Source organism: Bubalus kerabau, chromosome 18 (assembly GCF_029407905.1).
Source record: "Bubalus kerabau isolate K-KA32 ecotype Philippines breed swamp buffalo chromosome 18, PCC_UOA_SB_1v2, whole genome shotgun sequence".
Lineage (NCBI taxonomy): Eukaryota > Metazoa > Chordata > Mammalia > Artiodactyla > Bovidae > Bubalus > Bubalus kerabau.
In genome coordinates this window covers 23,985,176-23,999,383 of record NC_073641.1, presented here as the reverse complement: position 1 = coordinate 23,999,383, position 14,208 = coordinate 23,985,176, and the positions used below count along the sequence as shown (strand labels likewise).

At 39.5% G+C, this 14,208-nt stretch overlaps 1 protein-coding gene across 9 annotated transcripts in view; it reads left to right on the top strand.

Annotated features, from left to right (window-relative positions):
- Positions 1-3,720: 3,720 nt before the first annotated feature.
- The window catches only part of GPBP1 (GC-rich promoter binding protein 1), a 65,756-nt gene continuing 55,268 nt past the window's right edge, over positions 3,721-14,208 (top strand). For 2 of the 9 annotated variants that reach the window (XM_055555036.1, XM_055555028.1), the window contains exons 1-2: positions 3,900-4,149; positions 5,343-6,307. The gene's annotated coding sequence lies outside the window, so the exon portion shown is untranslated. Of the gene's footprint in view, positions 3,857-3,896; positions 4,150-4,668; positions 4,803-5,342; positions 6,322-8,979; positions 8,999-14,208 lie in introns of those variants that run through there. The other 7 variants (XM_055555031.1, XM_055555030.1, XM_055555029.1 and 4 more) reach the window with 7 other exon arrangements.

Sequence of the window (14,208 nt, the reverse complement as noted above, 5' to 3'; positions counted from 1 at the left end):
AATGCAGGGACTGAATCTGGGTCTCCTGCATTGCAGGCAGATTCTTTACTGACTTAGCTACAAGGGAAGCCCACAAGTATAATAGTATGTGGCAAAAACAAAGAATAAGGCGAGGAAGCCATGCATTTAACAAATATTTATGCTGTGGCCAAAACTATACTAGTTGCTATGAATAAATATGAAAAACATAATTGCTGCTTTCAGGAACCTTTGAGTTCTGTGGTAGAGACAAGTAAGGAAATCAGCAACTGTAATTACATGTAGAGGGATGATAAGGAAGTTCCTAGACACTTTCCAGGATCAAGATAGAGGTAAAAATGGGTAATCATAGATATGAACACAGAATTGCATAATGGGAACACAGAAAAGGAACACTGGATATAGTTTGGAAAGATTCAAGGTTTCCTGCAGAAATATTTTGCTTCCCAACTGCTTTAGATTTTTGGCAATTAAGTTTTAAACATCAAATTATTATAAAATGGTATATTCAAATAGCACAGAAGTGAATAAAACAAAAAAATCTTGATCTGATGAATAGTAAAGTTATTCTTTCGATATTGCTATATAAATATACGTGCTTTAAAAAACAGATGCTGATGCTATATATATATATATATATATATATATATATATATAGTTTTGTCACATATTTGACCTCTTAACATATTGAATATCTTTGCATATATTGGCCTACCTTATTCTTAGCAGCTGTATTCTATTATATGGATGCACATTAATTTTTTAACCAGTACTTGGCTGGTAGGGTCTTCCCAGGTGGCACAGTAGTAAAGAATCCTTCTGCCAGTGCAGGAGATGCAAGAGAGGCAGGTTCATCCCTGAGTTGGGAAGATACCCTGAAGTAGGAAATGGGAACCCGCTACAATATTCTTGACTAGAAAATCCCATGAACAAAGGAGCCTGGTAGGCTACAGTCCCTGGGGTCGCAAAGAGTTGGACACCACTGAGCATGCACTCACACACACATTTGGCTGGCAGACATTTAGGTTTTCTGGTTTTCACTATTACATATAAGTTGGAATGAATACCTTCATTTACACATCATGTATACTTGAGCTAACATTATTTTGAAGCAAGTTACTTAATCTCTTTATGACTAATATTTATAAAATCACTGAAAGAGTTGTCAAATTTATCACTATTTCTTATATAAAGTGAAGCATGTATGCATGCTCAGTTGTGTCCAACTCTTTGCGATGCCATGGACTGTATCCCGGCAGGCTCCTCTGTCCATGGAATTTTCCAGGGAAGAGTATTAGAATGGGTTAACATTTCCTACTCCAGGGTAATCTTCCCTACCCAAGGATCGAACCTGCATCACTTTCATCTCCTGCATAGGCAGGCAGATTCTTTACCACTGAGTTACCTGGGAAGCCCTTATTTCTTATACGGGGGTTGGTTAAAAAAGCATTTTTCAAACTATTATAATGTTATGCTAACTAATAAATTAAAATAATCTATTATGTGATAAATCCTTTGCATTTCACTAAATGAATAAAATAATGGAAACCATATTACTGGTTGAAGACAGATTCTTGTATATTTTTTAGTTAGCTTGTTTTTTAATGATTAGAAAAGTAATACAGGCCCTTAACAAGAATAAAGATTCTCTACCTGGAAATAAACATTGGTAACATTTTGTTATCTATTCAGTCAGACTTAATCTTTTGATGTAAAGTTTTTCTAGGTGACAGAAAATGGACAGTCCTGTAACCGACCTACTTTTCAGTAATGTCTGCTGTGAACATCTTTTTATGTTATCATTTTTTACAAAGAAGTATATCATCATTTTAAATGGCTTTTGTAATTATAAGCAATTTATCAATGGATATCTTTATAAATTGTTGGACACCTTTCCTATTATTTTACTAATAAAAATTCTCAGATGTAGAATAGCTGTTGATACACAAACGCCTATTCCTTATACCTTCATCTAGTTTTTATTCTTTTTAAATTTTTGCCAGTCTGCTAGGTGAAATGTAGTACAGTAGGTCACTATTAGTTTTATTTTCATTTTTTCTGATTTTTAGTGAGGTAGAACATCTTTTCATATAATTACTGACACATAGGTGACTGGCTTCTTCATGTACTTTGACCTTTTAAAACAGCATGGTTGCCTGTTTGTTAATAATTTGTAAGAGCTCTTAATGTATTATGTAAATTAAACATTATTAGATATTTCGAATAGTAACCAACTGTATATAATTAAATATTAACACTTTCGTCATCCATGTTACAACTGTTTCTCCATTCACTATTGGGTTTTCAGCTTTATATCTTTTGCCATATGAAAGGTACAATTCGTGTTTTCAAAGCATCAGTATTTTCCTTTGTTTGTTGAATTGACACCATCTTAGAAACAGAAGCAGCAGCAGGTCTTGTCCCAATACGTAAGTTATTTCTATGGAAGCAATGTGGTGTGGTGTAAAGTACGTGAATTAAGACCCAAACACATTTGAGTTCAAGTCTGGTACAGCCAAGTGGTGGCACCCACATTCTATGTTGTGTAACCTGAACCAGTTTCCTCATCTGCAAAAGAGGAAAACAACACCACTTCAGAGACTAGAATAAGAATTAAGTACTTGGCACAGACAAGGAATCCAGCAAGTGTTAATTCTCATTTCTTTGCACTCAGCGAGGCATTATTAATTGCCAAGTGTCCATTTCCCCTACGAAAACGAAAAGATTGGGAGGTGTAATTTTTGGTGAGTTTATGTTCAAATATTCTTTCAGGTAGCTTTTAGAAGCAGTTCATTAAACTACAAACCCCATAATGCACATAAAAGAACCATAAAGTTTCCGTGTATGAAATCTTCATTGCTTGGAGAAGGGCGAAGAGCCAAGGATTTTTTCTTCTCTGGGTTTTCCCTCGTTAAAATACCCTTCCCCCACATACTTCCTAAAGAAATACGGTTACTTTTCTTACTTTGCGATACCCCTTGAAAGGCTGATTTCACAGGTTTCAACATCAGTTTCAAGGCAAAAAGGTATCGCGATTAGAAAACGGTGACGCCCACAAAATTCATTATACCGAATCTTACGAGCTGTGAGGGACTGACACACTGCTGAAATAATCCTACCCTGCTGTAGATTTAATAGAGAAAAACGATAATTAGCACGGTCATATCCAGTAGCCAGTTTTATCCCTGAGAATCTGGGCTTCGTTCCCAACCAGCGAGTCTCCTTAGTCACTGGCTTCGCGTATATTATTTATGTCCGACACTCTCGTATTTGCATACGACAGTGGATCCACTACTTCACGGCGCCGGATTAGCCGGCGCTCCGCCCGCGCAAGGCTGTGTACCGGCGAGCATGTGATCTCTCAGCCTCGCAGGCCTGAGAGAGGTATCCGGCGCATCGCGCGCGCCGCGGCTCCTCAGACCATCCAGCCAGGGTAGACGCCGCGGCGCGAGCCACTCGAGCCGGCGCGGCTGCCTCCCGAATCGGCGTTCCCCTCTCGCCCTCCCGCAGCCCCACCATCCCAGGCTCCCGGGCGGCCGCGGACGGGGGGAAGGGCGGGAGGAGGGGCTCCTCAGGGAGCAGCGGGGAATTCCCCCTTCCACCGAACGTTCCCGATTGTTCACCATCCTCACGTCAGCAGCAGGGGGTAATCCCCGACTCCAGCTGCTCCTGACGTCACCGCGCGGAGCCACCGCCCCCCGCGCGCCCCTGCCTCCGGGACCTCCTCGAAGCCCCTCCCCTAGGCATAACCACGCCCTCTTCCCCTCCCCCAGTCGCTCGACGTAGAGGGCGGGGCTTCTTTGGCCCGGGCGTGAGCGGTTGCTTAGGCCAGAAGGTTCTCTGGTGGAGACGCTCCTCCTGCTGCCCCGCCCAGTAGGTTCGTTCGCACCGCTTCTTCCACACCCTATCTCCCTCCTCCTTCTCCTTGCCCCGCCTTTCCCCTCCCTTATCCTCAGCCCCTTTAGTTTCTTCCCCGCCTCGCCACCTTCCACGATCTCGCGAGACTTGGCCCAGAACATTGCGGATCGGGTCGGCGCCATTTTGGGACTGAGACTGGTTGTGGGGGAGGGAAAAGCGGCAAAAGGGGATTATTCAAAGTACCGAAAACCTCCTCCCGGGATCGAGCGCAGCGGCACCCCTAGGCCAGGGGCACCTCTGGTGTGGCAGAAGGTAATAGCGTTCTCTGCGCTCGGCGCCAGGGTCTAGGGATGGGAGGGGGTACCCGTGTCGGCGTTGAGGTTTGAGGGGTCGGGAGCGGCGTTGGCGGCGTGAGGTGTGAAGCTGCCCGAGGACGGGGGGAGGGTGGCGGGAGAGCGAGGACAGAGAGGGAAGGACGGCGCGGCGAGGCCCCTCTAGGTATTGGCTTGGTCCGGGTGGAGCGGAGGTGGCGGTTGTGGGAGGGGGTGGGTGGCTTAGCCCGGGCGGCTTGAGGGTTGGGGGTGTTGTTTGGTGGAGGCTGGGAATGGGTCCGACGCCTTTCGTGCTCGGTCTTCCTCCCTCCGGCTCTCGCAGGCGCCCGCCTCCTTTTGCACCGCTGCCGCTGTCGGAGGGTTGAGAGAGTCGAGGCCGAGTTGTGGCCTTTGGTGATTTCTCAGCGCACCCGCTCAGCCCGCCTCTCCAGGTCCGTGGCTGTGGACCGAGGCGAGCGCAGCCTTGCCCCTCTGAGTCCTGTAGGGTCTGAGGGGACTCGGTCTGTTTGGGGAGAAAAGCACTCTTAACGTGGTATACGAGAAGGGCTCAGTACCTTCCACCCCCTCAGTGTTGAGAGAAACCTGTTTTCTTAATTCAAGGAAATAGGAACCCTCACATCTCGTGGCTGCCGGGTAAGTCTCACCCTCGGGCGAATTTAAGGAATGTTCTTGTCCCACTTCTCGGCCACTTACCTTCCTACTCTGAATGGGGGAAATGTGCCCCTTTCCTCTGGACATTCTGGTTTGGAGGGAGCGTCTTTCTCTTTATATCCCTCATTCGCTAAGTTGCCTTTAGTAATGCTCGGTAGCAGCACACCTGTATTTGCGTTTTCTTTTGGTAGATTTGAATAGAAAATACGGAAGATCTCTTAGAAGATTGTTTGCTCGTTTGTAACATTTACTCAAAGTATAGGAAGGTTTGCTTATATAATCCCTCTACCTTATATCCGCACACTCTTCCCAGTTGGAATCAGCACTTGTCTTCCATAATACCATTTCCCACCGTTTTTTCTCCCCCTCAACATATTTTGAAGTCCTTTTCATACAGTAGACCTTTTTTTGGTTGCGGAAGTGCATTTCTCTCCAGAGGTTGCCTGTTGAGGACGGGGATTGATTTTTAGTTCAAAATTAAAATTCATTGTGTAATTTAAATTTTTTTTATAACTTTTACAGGTGATTGAATTACTCAGATATGAAGATCATCTTCTAGGTTTTGTGTAAAAGGCCCCGGATATTTCAAGTGGCCATTTTGGAATTACAATGTTTTTGGATAATTTTACCCCAGAAGTTTATTAAAATTGGCAAGAATCATCTCTGAAGTGAATTGATAGTAGTGAACAGTTCTGCAAGCTTCTTAAAAAGAGATCCAGGCATTTCTTCAGTATTTTGGTTCAAACGGATTATATAACTGGTTTAAAGTGTTTCAGCTGGTGGTATTTTTGCCTTCCCCCCAACCCCTCCCCTGTTGTTGGTGTTCTTCAGCCAAAACTGTAAGATATGTTTGATTTGTGTACTGAGTAGTTTCGGCAGTTTCAAATTACTGTTTAAATATTGCTGAAGTTTCATGGCAGTTTATTTTTACCTTTATTAAAAGTTTTAGGAATTTTTGACCTCAGCCCTTTTCATGTCACAATGGGACCGCTTTTCTAAATGAAGACATTGAATGAATACAGAGTTTTTTTGCTTTTATCTTTTATTTACGTGGAAATTTAAGATGTGGCAGTTTCCCAGCAGCATGGTAGTATTGAGATAGCTGTGTGTCTCTTGTTTATGCTGATGTTTAGGAATGCTCTTCAGATGTGAAATTTTCTTGTTGTTTTTTCTTTTTGACTCATAAATTGGATTATTTCATCTGGAGTGGATAAGTACAACAGTGACAAGTACATGGAATAATAAAGAAGACTTTAAAATCTTAAAATCCAAGGAACTTGGCTAATTCTGGCGATAGCCATATGAAAACTTTAAAACAGAAGTATGGGTAGCTGACTGAAGTAACTCTATGTCAAATAGCCATAGGTTAAGTGTCTTCAAAGAACTTGGATATTATTTCAGAGGATACAAAATAAAAAAACAAACTGGAAAACATAAAGATTACAGAGACAAATCCAACACCTTCCTGTGCAGTCCTGTTGGAATTTGTAAGTACTATATGGTGAGCAAATCAAATGTTCATTTGTAAACTATAATGAGTCAACTTTATCCTGTGTTATTCTTTGGAAGCCTTTCAGTTTCTTGCAGTAAGATTCCTTGGCTTCAGTTTCCTGGGCATTCTGAAAAGAACTGTTAAGTAAATTGAAATGCAGAAAGAATTGTTAAGAATATTTCAGATGAAACTGGTCACATTTGAAGTTTTTGTGCTTCTGAAGTAGACAAATCCATACGGTCAGTATGGCTTTATGGATTAATAGAAAGGTAGGAAAAAAATCAACAAATAGCCATTTTACTTCCTAAATATGAGTGTAGATTACATTCTGAATGCAGTTTAGTGTTCCAGTGTAGAATTAGGTAGTAGTTTAAACAAATTAAAGGGCTTGACTTTTAATCTGGTCTTTCATGAAGTAAATTGTTTTAAGGGATAACAATTTCTATCCATTACAGAAATTTTTTGAAACAAATTTTGAAGTGGCTTTGTATTTCAGATTGTTCGTTAAGTTCCAAAAAGTTTCAAAAAGTCAATACTAGGAACAGAAACTGAGAGGTAGAGAAGGTACACTAAGAACCTTTAACTTTAAAAAAAAAAAATGAGTGTACATTTTCTGCCTCCAGAAGGTAATGTTGCCTTAAGTTATAAACAAATCTTGGTTTAAAAAAAAAAAGTTGTGAATATTAATTGCTGTAATAAAAATCCTTTGACAAAAGAGTATCATCTTTTAATTGTTTATTTGAGGATTGACTGGTACTATGATTTGTTACTGCATTTAATTTTTTTTAGTGAGTCATAGGCATTCAGTAGAAGTGTGTGTTTTTAAAAAATTGACTAAAATTTATTTTTGAAGCAGTGCATATTAACAGACGAATGTGGCTAAAGTTAAGGTTTTTTTTTTCACTTAATTATCTCTCTGAGATTAAAAAATACCATAATATTTGCACACTTTGCTAGGATAGCCTAATAACTGGTCATTTGGCTCCTTTGTTGTCCTGTTGTTATGCTGTTGAATCCTGTTAGCTCCCTTAAAGCAGGAGAGGTAGGAGAGTCCAAAAGATGGTAGGTATTTAGATATACGTGATATTTTATTTTCTGATACAAAATTGAGATTAGAGTTAAATAAATCTGTCAGAAAAGAATAGGATATTTCTTGTGTTCTTTGTCACAGCTTTGTGTAGTACTTCTAATTGAGTTTCCACCTTGATTTATATAAACCTGTGATGAGAACAACCCCCCTTCTGCCCTTTTCTTTGCTTCGGAGAGCCTGTATTTTTTATATTCCTCAAACTTAATGGGTTTTCAAGTTACTTATCTAAGAATATGCATTTTGAATGTGATTAGGAATTTGAACTGGAAGTGAATGGCCCTTTTTTTTTTTTTTATAGAAAAGAACCACATAAGATTTACTGTTTGTGATTATTTTTCTTTAAATCTCTCCTGTTGCTCCAAGCAGTAGTATCAGGATAAAGATGACTCTAGTGACCAGGATTTTTAACAATTAACTTTAATCCTTGAATAGTAACATTTGCTTACAGTAGTTGTTCAAGGGCAGCTTTATTTGACTTGAGTGTTTTCATAAATATTTCATTATTTTCTTGGCATTGAAATGTACAGTACCAGAGTAATTGAAATAATGGCTGGGTTCTCCCCCCTCACCCTAAATACTTTTATCTCCCTTTCTCCCATTTTTTCCCTACCTCTGTGCCTGAACAATAATAGGTCTAAAATAACATTTACAATGATTAACATTTATAGATGCTGATTGTGTGGTACATAGTAGTGTATCGTAGAGAAAACTACTATTAGTTGTATAGGTGAGAAATTAAAAGTTTTAGAGAGACCGAGACTGGTGTAGGAGTCTTGACCAAGTCTCCAAGGTGGACTAGAGAGACCCAAACTTAATCACTAGCCATGTTTAATACTGTCTTCATGTGGCTTTTACGTTTATTAATTCAATTTGAACATTATCACTGATGTATTTTTCTTATTTACTGCTTTTCTTTGGTTAATAATGATTACTGGTGGAGCTTGGAGACCAGCTAACAGAAGAAAAACCACTGTTTTACTATTTGTTAGTAGCTATTTGAGTGCTAACTTCATTTAGCTAAAAATTAAAGTATGGTTTCAGATTATGAAATGTGAACAGAAGAGAGAAGAAAATAAAATTCAACAAGGGAAGGGAATAAGGATGGGAACCTTTAATCTGAAAGTAAAATTACAAGTGAGAATAGAACCTAAACAGGCCAGATTATCTAATTGTTTTTGACTCAACCACTTTTTAATAAAAGCGTTTAGATAACAATTTAGATCCAATTAGGGGTCGTGATGTAGGAAAAGGGTAGTTTTGGGGGAGTTAGGAGGTTTTTGATCTAGGTTTGGAATATTAGAAAAGGGTCTTTGTGACCTTGCGTATTTACTTAAGGGCTTCCCAGGTGGTGCTAGTGGTAAAGAACCTGCCTGTCAGCTCAGGAGACGTAAGAGATGGGAGTTCCATCCCTAGGCGGGAAAGATTCCCTAGAGGAGGGCGTGATGATCCACTCCAGTGTTCTTGCCTGGAGAATCCCATGGACAGAGGAGCCTGGCGGGTTGCAAAATAGTCCTTTGGGTTGCAAAGAGTCAGACATGACTGAAGCGACTTGGCATGCATGCACATATTTACTTATGAGGTGTAATTAATATACAGGTAAAGTTTTATTTGTAACATTATAAAATTCTATTTAATATATTTTACATGTTAAACTAATATTATGGGCTCTGAAGTTATTTCTGTCTCTTGTTTCTGTTAACGGTATTACCTGCATCCTAGTCACGCTTTCCTCATTTCCAGTTTAATCTATCGTCCCAGCTTGATCTTTGGCTAAGGAAATACCCTACTTTAGTTGAGTTTGTGTGTGTGTGTTCTTCGTCGCTCAGTTCGTCCGACTGTTTTCAACCCCATGGACTGTAGCCCACAAGGCTCCTTTGTCCATGGGGATTATCCAGGCAAGAATACTGGAGTGGGTTGCCATGCCCTCTTCCAGGGAAATCTTCCCAACCCAGGGGTCGAATCCAGATCTCCCCCATTGCAGGCAGATTTCTTTACGGTCTGAGCCACCAAGGAGGTCCTTAGTTGAGTTTACAAAGTCTTTTCCTGTGGCCAGAGAAATCTGCCTAAATTACAGTTCTTGGTTTTGTTACTTTAGCAGCCTTTCAGCTAATGTTTTTGGAATATTTTGGAAAGAGCAAGTTGCAAAGAGATGTTATCTTATGCCCTCCCCTCTTTTAATGTTTCATGTGTGAGGGGCTCCTAACATGAATTCTTTTTTGGCTATGTGGATGGGAGACTGATTTGAGAAGTCTTTGAAATAGATGTATTTTAAGGTGCTTCCATGTCTTTTTTTGGAGAGCAGTTTCAACAGCAGGATCACGAGACACAAAATGTTATAATTACTGATAAGACCTTTTATGATTGGATCTCTTTTTCAGTTTTACCTGCCTGCTTTTCCCCTTTTTGTTAGCTGTCCCACCCAGCAGAATACTTAGAAGCTTTTGTGCTGTATCTCTTAAAGTAATTGCTGTTTTCTGCGTCTTTTTATATAAGAGATCATACTCAGTTTCTTTAAAAAGTTTTTATTTATTTATTTTTGGCTGTGCTGGTTTTAGTTGTTGTGTGCAGATTTTTTCTAGCTGTGTTGCTTGGACTCCAGAGCACTGGAGTAACTGCGCTCCTGCTGTGAGGCATGTGGGATCCTCCCAGGCCAGGGATCAAACCCACGTCCCGTGCGTCGACTCCCAACCACTGGACCACCAGGGAAGCCCCAGTTTCTTTAGTTATCTTTCTGTTCACAACTTGGGCAGTGCATTGTTTTCATCTTCATTTCCTACCCGTTAATTCAGTTTCCAGGTTATGTATTTTTAAAACCATATTTAGAAGTTGTTCCATACTTAAGTTTGTTTTTTTTTTTTTAAGCAAGAATCTTAAAAATTCTAGTTAAATGGATTGTTTTGGTTGTACCTCGCAGATGCCTTTAGAAAATTATTTAACTGAAGAATTGTCATTTTTTTTTGTTTTTACGTATGTATGTATACTAGTAAAAACAAGTTAGCTTTCAATGAACATAAATAACACAGTTGACTCTTGAATGACACGGGGATTATAGGCACCTGGATGGCATCACTGACTCAATGGACGTGAGTCTGAGTGAACTCCAGGAGTTGGTGATGGACAGGGAGGCCTGGCATTCTGCGATTCATGGGGTCGAAAAGAGTCGGACACGGCTGAGCGACTGATCTGATCTGATCTTTGAATTGGAAGATTTGCATATAGTAGGCCAGACGTCTGTATCTGAGGTTTCTCGGTATCTGCAGTTTTGCATGCACAAATTGAACCAGTTTTGGATAGTGTAGTAGTCTAATATTTAATATTGATAAAAATCCACATGTAAAGTGGCCTGCACAGTTCTAATGACTATGTTTAAGGGTCAACTGTATGTTCTTGTTTTTTTCTAACGTCAAAACTTTTTTTTTTTTTTTTTTTGCTTAAAACTATTCTTTAAACAGGGGAGTTAAAAGAATACTATTGCATGTGGATTTTCTGTGAGTCAGAAATTTGGTAGCAGTTTAGCTGAGTGGTTCTGGCTTCTTCTATGTCTTTCATAAAAATCTCAAAGGTTGCTGTCATTTGAAGGCTTGACTGGTGCCTAGAGGATCTCCTTCTAAGAAGGTGTTCCTCTTTGGGCTAGCAGGTTGCTGCTGGCTGTTGTCTAGAGGACTCAATTTCCTTAGCATATGTAGATCTTCAGCTGTTTGCATGGCAGCTGCATTTCCAGAGGAAGTGATCTGAGAAGAAAGGTAGGTAGAAGTGTGCAGTGCCTTTTATGACCTAGTCTCAGAAGTCACTTCTGCCACATTCTTTGCATTAGAAGCAACCTATTAAGTCTAGCCCACAGTCAAGGAGTGAGAAGTTAGGTTCCACCTTTTGTCAAAAGATTTTGTGGACATAGTTAAAAAAATTAGGGGGTAATTCTTTACAACCTGTTGTCAATATGGGGGCTTCCCAGGAGGCTCAGTGGTAAAGAAATCTGCCTGCCAATGCAAGAGGCGGGGGTGCGTTGGTTGATCCCTGGGTTGGGAACATTCCCCTGGAGTAGGAAATGGCAGTCCACTCCAGCATTCTTGCCTGGAAAATTCCATGAACCGAGAAGTCTGCAGTCCATGGGGTTGCAAAGAGTTGGATACTACTGAGTGACTGAGGATACCCACACGTTGTCAATATAATTAGCTAAAGTCTTCACCCCCACAGATAGGTGGTTTCAAGTTTAGAGAAGAAGATAGATTCTAAATTTGTATCAGTTTAGCAGGTATAAGTCTTTTCTGCCCTTTGAGCCACTGTATGAGATAGAGAAGTAAAATCTTCGGCCCCCTTTGCACTAATCTCCCAATCTGTGTAATGATGAACTGTTCTATTATGGTAAGATAAACATAAAATTTACCATTTTAGCCATTTTTGAGTGTACAATTCAGTGACCTTGAGTACGTTCACATTGTGCAATTATCACCATCCATCTCCAGAACGTTGTTTTATCTTAAATTGAAACGCTACCCATTAACTCTCCATTTTCCCTTCTCCCAAGCCCCTGGCAAGCACTGTTGTATTTTCTATGAGTTTGACTACTCTGGGTACCTCTTCCCTATTGATATTGTACTCTTTGAAACACTTCTTAAATATTTTGAAGGATATTTTCAAGGAAATCAGATATGTTTATAATAAAATAGACTTTTTGGTTCTAATTAATAATTTGTGGCAAAATACGCATAACATGAAATTCAGCATTTCAGTTATTTTTAAGTGTATAGTTGTGTGGCATTTAGGTACATTCATGTTGTTACGCAGTCATTACCAGCACTCACCTCTAGAGCTCTTTTCATTTTGTAAAACTGAACCTCTGTACCCATTAAACCATAACTATTCCTTGCTCCTCCCAACCCTTGGAAATCACCACTCTTCTTATGTCTCTATGAACTTAACTACTTTAGGTACCTCATATAAGTGGAATCATGCAAATTTGTCGTTTAGTGACTGGCTTATTTCCTTTGAATGTCTTTGAGGTTCATCAGTGTTGTACCGTGGGTCGATTAGAATACCCTTTTTTTTAACACACAATAATCCATTATATGTGTATGTACCACATTTTGTTTATCCATTATCCGTTAATGGACACTTGGGTTGTTTCCACTTTTTGACTACTGTAAATGCTGCTGTGAACATGGGAGTACAAATATTTGTCTGCATCTTTGCTTTTGATTCTTTTGGATAGATACCCAGAAGTGGAACTACTGATCATACAGTAATTCTATTTTTAATTGGGGAACCACCATATTGTTTTCCATAGAGGCTGCACCGTTTCTTATTTCTACCGGCAATGCACAGGGGTCCCAATTTCCTCAAATTTTTCTCAGCATTTGTTGTTTTCTGTGTATTGTGTTCTAATGGTTGTAAAGTGATATTGTTATGGTTTTGGCTTGGATTTCCCTAATGATTAGTAATGTGATAAGTGATGTCTGGTGTGCTTATTGGTCATTTGTGTGCTTTGGAGCAACACCTGTTCAAGCCTTTGGCCCATTTTTAAACCAGATTGTTGTTGAGTTATAGAAGTTCTTTATTCTTGATATCAACATCTACCATAATGAGTGGGTTAATCCATGTTAATGCTTACCGTGTTTCAAGCAGTATTCAAAGCTTTTTAACTGTATTAACTAATTTGATCCTCATAGGTGCAGCTTGTGGAAAGGTTCTCTTCTCATTTTATAGGTAAGAAAATGAAGTCAGAGGTTTTAAATTGCTTATTAAGGTTACACAGCCTATAAGTGGGATTTCTGAATCCATACATTCTGCATCCAGAACCTAGAACTCCCAACCATTATGGTTCATAGTTTTAGGATGACAGGAGGAAGAAAGTCAAATTCTATTCTATTTCAGGAACTTAGAAACTTTATTCTTAACCAGCAACTAAATTTTATTTTCCTTAATGTGATACAGTTGTGACTTGTTAATAAAATGCTCACATAAGTTCTTTTTCAGGAATATTTTCCTTTAGAATCACCTCATTACTAATGTTTGTATAGCAATTTAATTTAGAAAGTGTTTTCCCCAATTATCATGTAAAATAAATGTTATTTCCGTTCAGTGGTTTAAGAAAGTCAGTCTGAAATTAAATAATTTATGCAAGCTTCTCACTAAGTGAGGGAACCATAATTTGGAGTATTTGCATTCTTCTGTTACAATTAGCTTCCTTAGCATTCTAAGGTTCTAAGTAGTAGGTCTTATTCTATCCAACAGAACTTTGTGAAAAGGTGTAAGATTCTGTGTCTGTTCTTTCAGTATAATAATCACTAGCTATGTGTCATTGGAGAAGGAAATGGCAACCCACTCCAGTAATCCTTGTTTGGAAAATTGAATGGACAGAGGAGCCTGGTGGGCTGCAGTCCATGGGGTCGCAAAGGGTTGGGCACAACTGAGCGACCAACACTTCAAGACTTCATGTGTCATTATGGAGATTTGAAATGCATCTAGTGCAGATGAGGATTTGAATTTTAAGATTTGTTTAATTTTTGTTTAAATTACAGCTTATGGCCACTAGCTGCCATATTGGACAGCACAGCTCTAGAGCAGTGGTACAGAATTCTGTCAGATTCCTAAACTGTTTGTGACAAATACTTTTTAAAGTGCTCCATATTATCCTGAAATAAAATCGCCTATGCATATAGTAATATCACAATGTTATACAGCTAAATAATAAGAAAATAGACATTTATGATAATGTATTTGAATATATAATAGCATAAGTATGATCAGATACCCTCCTCTCTGCCCCCTAATTTCCAGACCATACTCTACAGGTTATTTGCCCTTCT